This window comes from Falco punctatus (assembly GCF_963210335.1).
Source record: "Falco punctatus genome assembly, chromosome: 19".
In the NCBI taxonomy this organism is placed as follows: domain Eukaryota; kingdom Metazoa; phylum Chordata; class Aves; order Falconiformes; family Falconidae; genus Falco; species Falco punctatus.
In genome coordinates, this window is record NC_137599.1 from 2,236,493 (window position 1) to 2,249,117 (window position 12,625).

Genomic DNA, 12,625 nt, shown 5'->3' on the forward strand with positions numbered 1-12,625 from the left:
TTAAGCTGGAGAGAAAATATGACAGTCCTGTTTTCAGAGGAGGAAAATACTATACCCAAAACTAGGCTAAGAGGGAATCACTCCACTGTGGACACTGTGATGGAGTGTGAAAATCTTGCCATATGCTCAGGATAATTTTTTGTTTTAATTTAGTGCAATGACATGCGATTTACTAAATTATTTTCTAATTCTGTGTCTTGGAGAGTGAAGTATTCAGCTGATCTTAGAGGAGGAAAAAATAAAAGCACTAGGGGATGTCATAAAGTTAGGAAAACAGTTCTAAAAGGAAACTCTTGAGGAAGTACATGCAATGGTACCAGCTACAGTAATTAACATTCTTCTAACTTGTTACACTTATTATTGAATCTGAAAAAGTTATAGAGATGTTATTGAAATTATTGTCATGTTATTGATGCCTTTAGAGTGATAACTACTTATATGTATGTTTGTGTATGACCAAAAAAAGATTAACAGTAACAAAGTGATAGTTCAAACCATTTTTTCTTGCAGCATTTAGGTTGATTTCATATAATGACTATATGTGTGATACAGAAAGAAATTATATAGTATTGCTATGTGAAAAAATTCCATGAGCCAGGCTCTCCCAAAATTATGAGGGTCTGAACAGTAATGAGCTTTAAAAAAATCAGTAAATATGTTCTTTTGATTTGCCTTCTGGCTTCTGAGTCTCTAGAATAGGTATGTTTCACGTTGTCAGGCAACAATGAGAGTTAGTGACTCACTACCTCTTAAAAATATTTTTTTAAAACTGAGATTTTTCACACTATTTCTTGATTCGAGCAGCTGAGGCTTCAGGGAGATTGCCAAAGAGAACGGAGTGCTGCAGTATAATTACAAGAGCTGGCAGCAGTGGTGGTAGTAACATAACTGGAACCCGTCCAAGCTGCAGTGCAACATCCCAGTTACCATCAGTGGGAAATGCACTCAGAGAATAGACCTCATTGTTTCAAAGATTAAAAATTTACCGAAATTACAGAAAACAAGTTCCAAACATCCTTCATATTTATTACGAAAGCACGCAAGCCAGACCTCTCTAATATGCCACTGAGCAAAATTACCACATCCACAATGGAAGCACTGTTTGTACTGACAACTGGAAGAATATGGGGCATTTCATTAAAAGTGTTACAAACGGGTTTGGCTGGCTTGTGCTTGCATGCTGGAGAGAGTTTGCATTGTACATTTAAGGAAGTTATACTTCACTGGAAGTATTTTTATTTTAGGTATGGTATAATTCTAGCTAGCTAAAGAAGATGATAGTTTAAACTCTCACAAGGCTCATGAGCAAACGTAACGGCTCCTAAAATTAGTGTTTCATTAGGCTTTTATGTTGCTCAGGCAGGAGACAGAAAAGTGAGGTAACACCTTTAAGAACAATCAAGAAACCACCTATAGATCAACACACTGTTATACGAAAAAGTGTTTATCTTCTAAAAGCAAAGAAAGCAAAGTCTGAAGTCAGTGGAAACGTTATACACGCAACTGTGGATTCAAGGCAAATTCCTTGTGTACAATACACAAAGCAGCTCCACTCCCTTTTTTAAAAGGGGCACCACTAAACTTTGTTCAACAGGCTAAATCTGATACGTATTTCTGATTCATACTTTAGAAATAAAGTTGCAATCTTATGATACGTTCTTTTCCTCCCTCACACCCCTTGCTGTCTTTAGCAGGACAGTAGCTGTAAGGATTTATGGCATCTTTTAAGTGTTTTTTGAAACTCTTACCTTGGGTCTGCAATCCTGTTATATGGAAGAAAAAAATACTTTGCCATAAGGGAGGTTTTCAGAAGTACTCAGCCAATTCCAGTCTGTTTCTGTTCAATCTGATTGAAGTTGAATTGACTACTACTATTTTAATTTAGAGCAGAGCTAGATAAAATTAATGTAAATAAAAAGGAGTAAAACATCAAGTTTCAAAGCCAAAGCTTAGAGGCTACTGAAAGCTCCCATTTGCTTCATCTTTGACTTAATGTGGTTTTTATTTCTTAGGGAGTTCAGCCAGAGCAAGGCAATGGTCTGTGCATCTCCATCTGCTGCTGGGATACCACTTGTTTAGAGAACTGCTTAATCCAGACTGGAAATTGAAAGGTAAATGTTAAATATTTAACAAGCTAAACTCATAATATTAGCCAATAAGGGTCGTCTTATTTGTTGCTATAAGCTAATTTGTTTACAAGGCAGAAAACATCAACTTTCAACCCCATTTGAATGTTTCTTGTCCTTAAGCAGTTGCTAAACTCCTGCTAATGGATGCACTTCTGTCCTGATATTTCTCTGAGCCTCCTGTTAGCATTTGGCAAACATTTCTTGTAAAAGGTTGTTTACTTTGGAGATTGGTTTGGAACGTTTCAGTTTCCCTGCCTCCTCACAAAGAGCATAAAATGAATTGCTTCAAATATTAACTTGACAGGGGATTTTTTAGGTTCTGGGTTTTTTTTTTTCTTTTAAATTTTCTCTTTTAACCTGTCAGTGCTAATAAAAACATACTTCACGTGAAGGATGTCAAACCTTAAAGCACTGAGCACAGCCATGGAGTTACATTGGTACTTTTTACTCCCTGGTCTACACCGACAACTTACAAAAAACGTATTTTTATTTATGCTAAAGGCTCTACATCAAATTGGTAGTACAAACCAGTCCCGTAAGCATCTAAATTAGTGAGTAAGCGTGAGCAGAAAGCACAGCTCAGGGAATCCTGACCCTGCTGCTGCTGGCGACGGGGAATTTTTATTGTGAGGGAGGGCTGGCTCAGCTCAGCCCTCAGAGGCAGAAGGAAAATGCCAGCACCTGCTTTTATTTCCCTCAGTTTGCTCCTCAGGCTGCAGTATTTGCTGGAGTGAGTTGTATTTGGCCTTTTACCTGCGTTTTTGGGTTGGATTTAGCTGGGTTATGACAGACCTTTAGGCCAAACAACCAGCTAGGCCGCGTTCCTCTCAGCCCTCTGCAGCCCCTCTCCCCCGCAGCCCACCAAAATTCAGTCAAAAGGGCTGAAATCGGGGTCCTACATGTTAACACATAGTTAACCTAACCAAACCTACACATAGTTAATAGAGAAGGTCTTGCAGATGATGCCTAGTTACAGACAATGCTTTATAAGCTATGTTTTACCTCAGGAAAAATCCTGCGTACAAACACCTCTGGCTGGAGCGCCCACTGGGCTGCCTGAGGGAACAGCAGAGGAGTGGGGGGCTTTGCAGCAAACAGACCCTGCTGAGCACCATACCCCGTGTCCCAGTGTGTGTGTGTGAAGAAAAATACATTATTTTTATTATTATTATTGAAAATTATTTTTTTTTAAAGCTTTCAGTCAAGCCACACTCCCTACTGGGGTTTAAAGGAGGGTTTGAGTATCTATGGTATATACCGCAGGCAAGTGCACACAGGCGTGCTTGCCTGTGTTTGTGTGCTTTAGTCGGCAATGGAAATGTTTGCAAAATTGGAAAAAAAAAGAAGAAAGTTCAGCTTCAGGGAGGTGGTTGTCAATGGGGCCAAAGGCAGTCACCTGTGTGTTGGAGGGAAGAAATCGCTACAGGAAACACAAATATTTTGCTCCAGTAGCGTGTCATTAGTATTCTTAATAATTCCGCCCCTCTCCGTGGGGTTTTGTGGTAATTTGTTTGTAATAGTGACTTTCCCGCCTTTTCGCCCGCTGCCCCTTGCAGCGCGGAGTGGGAGGGCGGCGGGAAGCCGGGGCCTCGCGCGCGGGGCTTTCCCGCCCTCCTGTCCCCGCCCTCCTCTTGAATATTTAATCAGACCCCGCCCTCCCCGGGCGGAAAGCCCCTCATCGCCTGTCACTGCCCCGCCCCCTCATGAATAATTAACGCCGCCGGCGGCTGGGCCTCCATTTCGGGGTGAGGCGCGGCCCGGACCTGGCGGTAGGTGGCGGCTGGCAGCCCTCTCCTGGCCGGGCCACGTCGGCTGTGGGGGCTGCCAGGCCCGGGGAGGTGGCCCCTGGCTCGCCCCGCGGGGGGTGGCTGGCTGGCGTGAGGTGCGGTGGGGCCTGTGTGGGGTACCGCAAGGAACATCGCTGCGGGCCCTCAGTAGGGCTTCTCCCTTCCCGCCCCCAGTAGGGCTTCTTCCTCCCCGCCCCCCTCCTCCACCTCAGCAGGGCTTCTTCTTCCTCCCCGCCCCCCCCCCCCCCCACCTCAGTAGGGCTTCTTCTCTCCCCCCAACCTCCACCTCAGTAGGGCTTCTTCTTCCCCCCCCAACCTCCACCTCAGTAGGGCTTCTTCTTCCCCCCCTCACCTCCACCTCAGTAGGGCTTCTTCTTCCGCCCCCCACCTCCACCTCAGTAGGGCATCTTCTTCCCCCCCCCACCTCCACCTCTGTAGGGCATCTTCTTCCCCCCCCCCCCTCCACCTCAGTAGGGCATCTTCTTCCCCCCCCCCCATCCACCTCAGTAGGGCTCCCCCCCCACCCCAGGGCTTCTCCTTCCCCCCTAGCAGGGCTTCCCCCCCAGTAGGTCTGTGCCACCCCTTAGCGCAGCCTGACCGGGCCCATCCAGCTCCATCTTCAACCTGCTGAGGGAAAACGTGATCCCAAGCAACGCTGCCAGGCCCTGGCGTGTGCTAATGTCAGAGCAGAAGTTTGCAGCGCGCCTCTCGCTACGTGATGCTGTGGGCCGAGCTCACGCAGGACTGTGAAGCCCGCATGGATATCACGGTGCGGTGGAAAGCTATCACGACTCTAAGTCAGCATGCCGTGACATATGTCTAGGAGCAAAGGTGTAGCATTGTAAAACAAAAATGTGCCACAATACCACCTGCAACTCTTGGTAGCAGAGGCTGTGCTACAAGGAGTAGTTACTGATCGCCGTGCAGCCGTTACACGCTATTGCATTACACTAAAATTGCGTCATTCTGTGGTGCTGCAATTTCAGGGAAAAACCACGGCGAGCTGCCATTCTTTGTTAGAGCAGTAAACAGTTTGTATTCACTCACAAACTGTTTTTTAAAATAACTGTTTCTTTTTACAAATTCGGCTTCTGAAGTAGATGACTATAAATAACTAGTTCTCCTGGGGTTAGTTAACTGCACCTCTCAAGAGAGGTTTTCTTGCTGCTCCAAAGGCAGCTCCCATACGATGGCAGCAGAGGGCTGCAGCTGGTTTAAAAGACTTTTCCTTAGTGTTTATTCGTATTTTTTTTCCCTGAAAGGCAGTTGTTTGTTTTCGTTTGTTTTGTTTATTTTTCTGGAACTTTATTGAAGGAAGAACTTAGTGAAACTGAAATAGAAACAAAACAAAAATCAACCCCAAATATAATGATGTGGCCTCATCTGATAACTGCTGCTTAAATTAAGAACAATGAGAGCGGGAATGCCTTGATGATGTAACCACGATGGTAGTATTTTTGCTGAAAAGGTGAATTAGAAAAGTGTACAAAAATAATGTGCCTCCAAGGCATTTCTGCGTAGTCTGACTATTCAGTTGAGCAGCACCAGCTAGGTAGCGCCTAAAGACTTTACGTTGTCCTTGTTTCTTTTTCCATCTGGGAATGGCTGACTATCTCTTCACACAATTGCATTCTGCCTCTGTAAACCCTTCAGCAATTCTGTCACACACAGTAAGGTATCATTCTCCTCACCCCTGTTGCTGTTTTAGAATCATAGAATCGTTTTGGTTGGAAAAGACCTTGGAGATCAAGTCCAACTATTAACCCAGCACCGCCAGGTTCATTACTAAACCACGGCGCTCCGCTCCGCATCCATGCGTTTTTTAAACCCCTCCAGGGATGGTGACTCCACCAGCTCCCTGGGCAGCCGGTGCCAGGGCTTCACCCTTCCCGTGAAGAGATTTTTCCTAACGGTTTTGAGGGTTTGCACCCCTGTGTCCTGCCAAAATGAGTTGCATTTCAGGAATGCCACAATAAAGAATGTCAGACTGCCCTATTTGTTTATTTACACCAATATTAGTGTTTCTAGCAGTTCCCAGATACCACTGCCTGTGGGAAGGGTATAATAAAACGTGATATATATGGAGTATCCTCCTCCTGGTGCAGTTTTCTGAAGCCTGACAGTGGTTTGTTTCCAGAGTTTGTTTCAGGCTCCTGTGTTTAATATGCAGTGGTGGACCTATATAAATACGTATAACTACGTAGTGATTGGCATAATTAACGCTAGCAACAGTGACACTGAGTTCCGCAGTTTAATTGCATTGTGGGGTAAAAGTATTATCTTGTGTTTGTTTTAAATTGGTTGAATGAGTGGCAGTGGAAATTTTTATTTATTTATTTTTTTGTTTTGTGGCCCTGTAATCTAGTCAATGTTTGTAAACCGTTTTGAGATGATGGGATGAAAGCTAATAAGGAAAAAAGTACGATTGAGTTATAAACTATGGTGATGGCTCTGCTAAAGTGCTAACAGCTTATTCTATGCATGAGTGGCTTTGCCTTGTGTACCCGGTTTATCTTTTCCCTGCCTACACTGAACGTGTGAGCAACATTAAGTAACTTCGGTAAAAATATCAGTTCTGGCTCTGGTGTCTGCTGCTGTCAAGTGGCAGAAACGTGGGGGCGGGGAGGGGGGCAACATTTAAATGACAAGAGCAGGACTGTGATGGAGTCAGCTTTTCAAATACCTGGGGTTTAGACGGCAGACGGTTGCTAGTGGGATTTTTCCAAAGAGTCCAAGCACATGAGGCATCTTGAATCTGCAGGAAGCTGGGAGGTAGCCGTAAAGTCACTGAAGCAGTGTTTAAGCATGTAGTTAAATTCCTCTGCCATGGTTTTGTAGGCAAGATCTAAATCCTTCGTGCTATTAAAACAGCACAGTTTTCAGTTGTTATTTCATTAATCCCATGCATGATTTTCACGAAAAACCATGGGAGATCGGTGCAATAGGAATCAGCACCTGTGTTTAAACGTAGAACTGGGTGCAGATGGGAAATAAGAGCGGTTAGATAGGAATATGTTAACATAGAAGCGAGGAAACTTGTGTGCTTTGGGGTGGGGAGCTGGAGAAGCCCCTGGAGGCCCGGTCCAGCTCCGGATGATTCCAGGGTCCCCGAAGGCACTCTGCAGTCTGTCATGCCTGAACAAATTGCATCTGGTTTTGCAAGGGCAGGATTGTGTCTCACTCCCCTCCATCCTGCTCATGCGCTTACTGCTCTGAGGACAGGAGGTATGTGCCAAGCCAGTGTGTTCAGCCTCCCAAAACTGGCCTTATATATTATTTAAGGTGTTCTTTTGATCTTTCTTTTAGAACATGCGTTCTTCACATCTTCAGATCTTCCCTGCCACCCCAAGGGCTAGATGTAAGTAACTAGAAAGCTATTGAGCAACAGGCAGAAAGCTGGCGTTCTTCTGCAGTTTCTTGAATTGAGCTGGGGCATAAAAACAAAACATAAAATGTGGTGGGAGTCGAAAGAGAATGCTGGAAAAATTGCACCACTAGGAGCAGGACTAATAAGAACAGCATCTAGTGCACTATAAACATTACAAAATGGAAATAATAATAATAATAATAAACCGCAGAAGAAAGGCACGATGCTTCCAAGTTTTGTGTCACTTCATACGCAGTCTTAAGCAGTAAAATTTCTTCAGTACTTACTCTGTTTAAATAAAATTTTTCCTCATTTGCCAAATGTTTATTCTCTCCTGAGGTTTCACTGAAACTCTAAAATGTTATTAAGGAGCTTAGAAGCAGCCTTTCATTTATTCTTGAAGAAAGCAGTTTAAGGCTTGTTACAAAATGATAAAAGTATATAATTAGTGGGGGCTTGTTGACTCATCCAGCGCAAGCTCTGCTATGTGTTGTGCTAGGATATGGAGCAAATTAAGGCGCTGTATCATCCTTCTTAATGAATTCTCAGGACAAATTCACCATGCTTTCCTTGGCTGGCATTTCTATTTAGGGACTGCTGACAGAGTGTGGAAGGGCTGATGAATGGCAGAGGGCTAGGAAGGGGCAGGAATGTATACATCCAGCGTCCTGGCCCGGACCTTGGAAAGGCTTTGATCTACTGAGAAGCTGATCAGAATTTTATAAACGCAAAGTTAAATTTTATTTTTATTTTGCTTGCGGAACTGTGCAGTGATATGGATGAGACGTAGCTGGAGGAATTAAAAGGAAAAAAAGAAGAGAATGGAAAATTTAACAAAAGATAGGTAAATGGGAAGAAAGCAAGAGATAATTATTTAATGCATTCCACGCCCTAAAGGACTGAGGTTACTACATGGCCTGGCTGCTCTGATCCTCGCTGCAGTTCTGTGATGCTGCATCATCCATGTCCTCACTGTGCAACATCAAACCGAAGTGGCATCCTGTTGAACCTGCAAGGAGCCATGGCAGGATCTTCACCAGCACACAGAATATCCTTGTTCCTCTTGGGATCATACATGTCTTGCTCTGGGGCATGTGGGGCATAAGTAGATTTAATGCCAGGGTTTGCCATTTTCTCCTTGCCTTTTCCACCTCATTTTGGACAGTGATGATGGCTGGGACAAATTAACAACACTCTGTGCCTTTCAACCAAGGATCTTAAAATACTTTGTGTGCGTTAAATCAGAGAGCTGTGTAGCGTGCCCTGCGGAGGAGGTAAGCCCTACCTAAACATGCTGAAGCAGGGGGAGCCGAGGGACTTCTTCAAGGTTGTTTGAAAGATACCGGAGGCAGAATCCGGAGCCCTAGCTCTTGCTTCCTGCCTCAGATGATGGTACTAAACATCTGGGTGGAGAAAATGTAAGACTGAAAAAGGCAAGGCAAGGAAGCGGGTGGATAAGGTGGATGCAAAGGCAGTACAGGTTTGTGCCCTGTGTATATTGCTCATCCTTCGAAGGTTTACCTCGTATCAGTCATTCCTCTGCAGCTGCCAAATCCTAGCTGAGGATCTGGCCTCTAGGTTTTCCAGTCTGCTCCTTCCTTACAAATATTACTTATATTTTTCCTGTCTTCAGCTTTTCTCCATCTTCCGGTTTTGCAGAAGAAATAGAGACCAGCACAAATAAAGAAGTGGATTACTAGGAATTCATTAGCATCTCAAATCAAGTTCCTCTGGTATTCTGAAGAGCCGAGCGAACCTGTCAGAGTGTAACTGGTGCTTTTCCTTTCTGCTTCTTTTTAAGATGCAATGTTCAGCCCTAAACAGATGGGAACCTGTCAGCACAACGTGGAGATAATTACCGGTTTGAGCCATGGGAAGCTTCATAACAGATAGGAAGTTATTGCAGCCAATACCACTCTGCTTTATGATCTTATCGGTTTTCTCAGGCTGAGCATATTGGTAGGCCCTATTATTCCTTTGAAGAAACACCAAGAAAAACCTTGTTTCCATTGCAGATTCTCTTCAAAGCTGCGGAGCAACTGCACAGAAGCCAAGGTGTCTGTCCTGTCTGGGGAGGGAAAATAATCGAGCCTGCAACAGAGGCACAGAAATACCAAGAAAGTGCAGTAACAAGGGATAGCATTAATGTTAAAAACCTTAACCTGATGATTACTTCAAGCTTCTGTTTTACTCTTCACAGCTGCATGTTAAGCAGTCCTGTGTTCCCAGTGCCCAAGCTCGTGGCACAGGCTGTGTTTCTCAGACGTTCACACACAAACTTGTGCATCTCTTGCTGTCAGACACCCCCAGGCATCACTTGCTTGCTTTGCCATCAGCGGGAGCTATCGTAGATCTTCATGTCTTTGTGGACAGTCAGGCACTTTGAGCTATCCCCACCTCCGTCAACTAGAAAGGGCAAAGGAGTTAAAAAATTCTTACCCTGGGTTTTCTTATTAGTCTGTAGGCCTGTAGGCTGGCAGAGTTAAAAATCCTTCTGCAGCGAAGTGGAGTCATGGAAATAACCTCAAGAGCAGGCACCAGGAAGCCTGTAGGTACTTGCATGCAGCTTGTTGCAGAGCATGAAACCCACTATTATTCTTAAAAGAACAGCAAACCCGCTCTTTTCAGTACTTAAAAAAAACAAACCACAAACCCAAATAGAAAATGCTTTCTTTTATCTTTATCACAGCAAGCCTGAAATTTTATTAGTTATGTATTTTGTGCAGAGGAAAAGGGCTTTACATGCATTCTGCCAGCACATGCTGAAGATTTATCAGGTTTTTAAAAAAGTAACAAAACCACCTGCCAGTTTTTATAACTTTAGTTCAAATTGAGGAGGGGACCAACAAAATTTAGCTCAGTTTTTCTGAGGAAAAGGAATATTGCTGCCTGCTCTGACCTACTTGCTGAACAACCAGGATTTGTTGTATAAAAAGATAAAGAAAAATAAACCCCAGCCTTTGGAAAATTTTCAGCATGTGAATTAGGTTCACAGGTTCTTCCTCATCCTTTTGTAATGAGAAAACTGTGGGAGGAGATGAAGGTTATTGCAGAGATCCTCTCGTGGTAGCTGAATGGAAATGTGCAGGTGTGCTCTGCTTCCTTAGATCCAGCCTGTTACTTGAGCCTTTTTGGGAGCTGCGCTGGTAATTATCGCACTACATGATGCCACCCTCTAATCTTCCCCTATCTGCCATTCGGGAGAGTAATGTGTAGCTTCTGATAGTAATTTGTGGTGGCAGAAACATCACTTGAGCCGTTTGAAACCTGGCTGACAGAAGCCAGTGTTGCAGGGTGGAAAGTACCTCTGCAGCAGGGGCTGGTGAGGCAGGCAACTGGTGGGTGGGTGGTGGCATTATCCCTGCGATTTTAGCATAGCCTTCGGATTAGTAATTTTATAATTCGGTCTGATTAAGGGATGGTAAGAAGAGTTGCACTCTAAGTTTTCTATGGAACTACCTGCCTGAAATACCGATAGCCCTTGCTGCAGGCACCAGCTGAATTTTGTCCTGCCAAGCACCCAGAGCACCCAGCAGGTTGATCCGCAGACCATACAGATGTTTGAAGGCACATTTTAGCTCTTTGTGGAGCCCTGGTGATGGGGAGGCAGATGCAGCCTCCTGGGAGAGGTGGATGAGCAGCCACTAAGGCACAGAGCTGGTGTGTCAGATAGAGAAGGGGGTGTGGAAATACAGTTCCCTTTGCCAAATGCAACAACAACAAAAAAATCTATTTCTCACATCCATGGGCCAGAAATATATTTTATGCGTACTAATAAAAATGTGTCAGGAAGATAATAAAAACCCCAGCATGATAGTCAGCTTCATGGCTTCCCCAAAACCTGTTCTAGAATTTCTATGAGCCCCACTTTGGGCGAGTGCTGCTGCCCACCACCCCAGCCGTGGCAAGTGTGAGCTTTATGTATTCCAGTCAGACAGGCTGGCTACAGCAGCACCCGTTCCTCATCTCCAAAGCTGACTCAAGATTTCTAAATTCTTTTAGTGAGCAGAAGAGATGAAAAAAACCTGCTTCTGAGATGGACACGTGTATGATGCTTGCAGTCACCTCAGCAAGTAATTCCACCCCACCTCGAAAACACCTCTCCCCTGAGCATCTGTAAGTATCTTACAAATATCAGCAAATTTACAGTTTGTTTGTGAGAAAGGAAATTATTCCCATTCTCCCCGAGAAAAGGTGAGGCACCCCAAGGCATAAAGACATTTAATATACAACCAGGCGAGGACTTCAGGAGCCCTGATTCCCTGCTCCCAGTCGTAACGAAAGCTTAATTCCACAGCACTTGTAAAGTGCAGATCTGGAGCTGTGCATCTATTTGAGATTTTATTCCACCACCCACAGGCCCTTTTGTAGCAATCTGCTCCCGACTTGCTTTCAGTGCTATTAATTATGGTTCAGCATGCTGTTGTACCTGAGGTTGCATTTCCAGGGTACTTGTTTATTTGCATAATGGCTAAGGTATTTTTTCCCCCTGTTTCTGAGATGTTGTTTGGTATGAAAACGATTTGTTGACAGCTATTTACATTTTTTCTTATTTGTATGTTATGAAGTATTTGCATATAAGTGTGTGTGTATATATATATATGGAATATATATATATTCTAATTATATATCTGCTACTTCTCAGCTTAGAAAAATAGAACAAGGCATCGGGACAGCAGAATTCTTTTAAAATATTTAAATTCAGTCATAGTTTGTATTGTATTAGCACAGTTTCTCCCAACCTGGAAAAGACTCCTGGGGAAGAGGGGATGATGTGAGGGGCTTGGATAGGTGGAAGGGGAAATGAGAAGAAGCCGGTATATTACTTCTTTTTCTAATACTGCAACATAGTTGTAGCCATTGAAAGGAAGTTAAAAAAAAAAAAAAAGGGTGTGTGTGTGTGTGTGTTTCATTCCAGAAGGGCAAAAGGGACAAAGTTATGCTTAGAAAATTACGCATTTAGATTCTCAAGCAGAATCAAGACCAAGAACAGGACATATACGTGCTATGAGACAGCCCCAGGATGGGGAGTTTACAATTTAGATAGCCACAGGCAAAACAGGGTGTGTTACTGTTCATATATTAAGATGAGTAGCTGAGATAACAGGAGCTGCTTTTACTATCGTAGGCTTGCACCTCCTGGACCACAGCCCATGCCTTAAGTACAGCTCCGTCCTGCCTCTGTGAACATCCATCTACCCCGTTGTATCTCTAACGAGGCTCAGACTTGCCTCTTGCAGGGGATGAGAAGCAGGACTGAATTCGCTGCAATTTCTGTGCTGCCTTGGATGTTTCTACACGATGCAGCAGCGTGCAAGGTAAGCGCATGGAAAGGGTTACAG

The 12,625-nt window shown here is 44.0% G+C and overlaps 1 long non-coding RNA gene across 7 annotated transcripts in view; it reads left to right on the forward strand.

Moving 5' to 3' along the window:
• The window catches only part of LOC308055523, a 16,348-nt gene continuing 3,723 nt past the window's right edge, over positions 1–12,625 (forward strand). For 2 of the 7 annotated variants that reach the window (XR_013924550.1, XR_013924551.1), the window contains exons 1-2: positions 4,493–11,399; positions 12,412–12,601. This is a non-coding gene — a long non-coding RNA (uncharacterized lncRNA). Of the gene's footprint in view, positions 2,112–4,492; positions 11,400–12,411; positions 12,602–12,625 lie in introns of those variants that run through there. The other 5 variants (XR_013924549.1, XR_013924552.1, XR_013924553.1 and 2 more) reach the window with 5 other exon arrangements.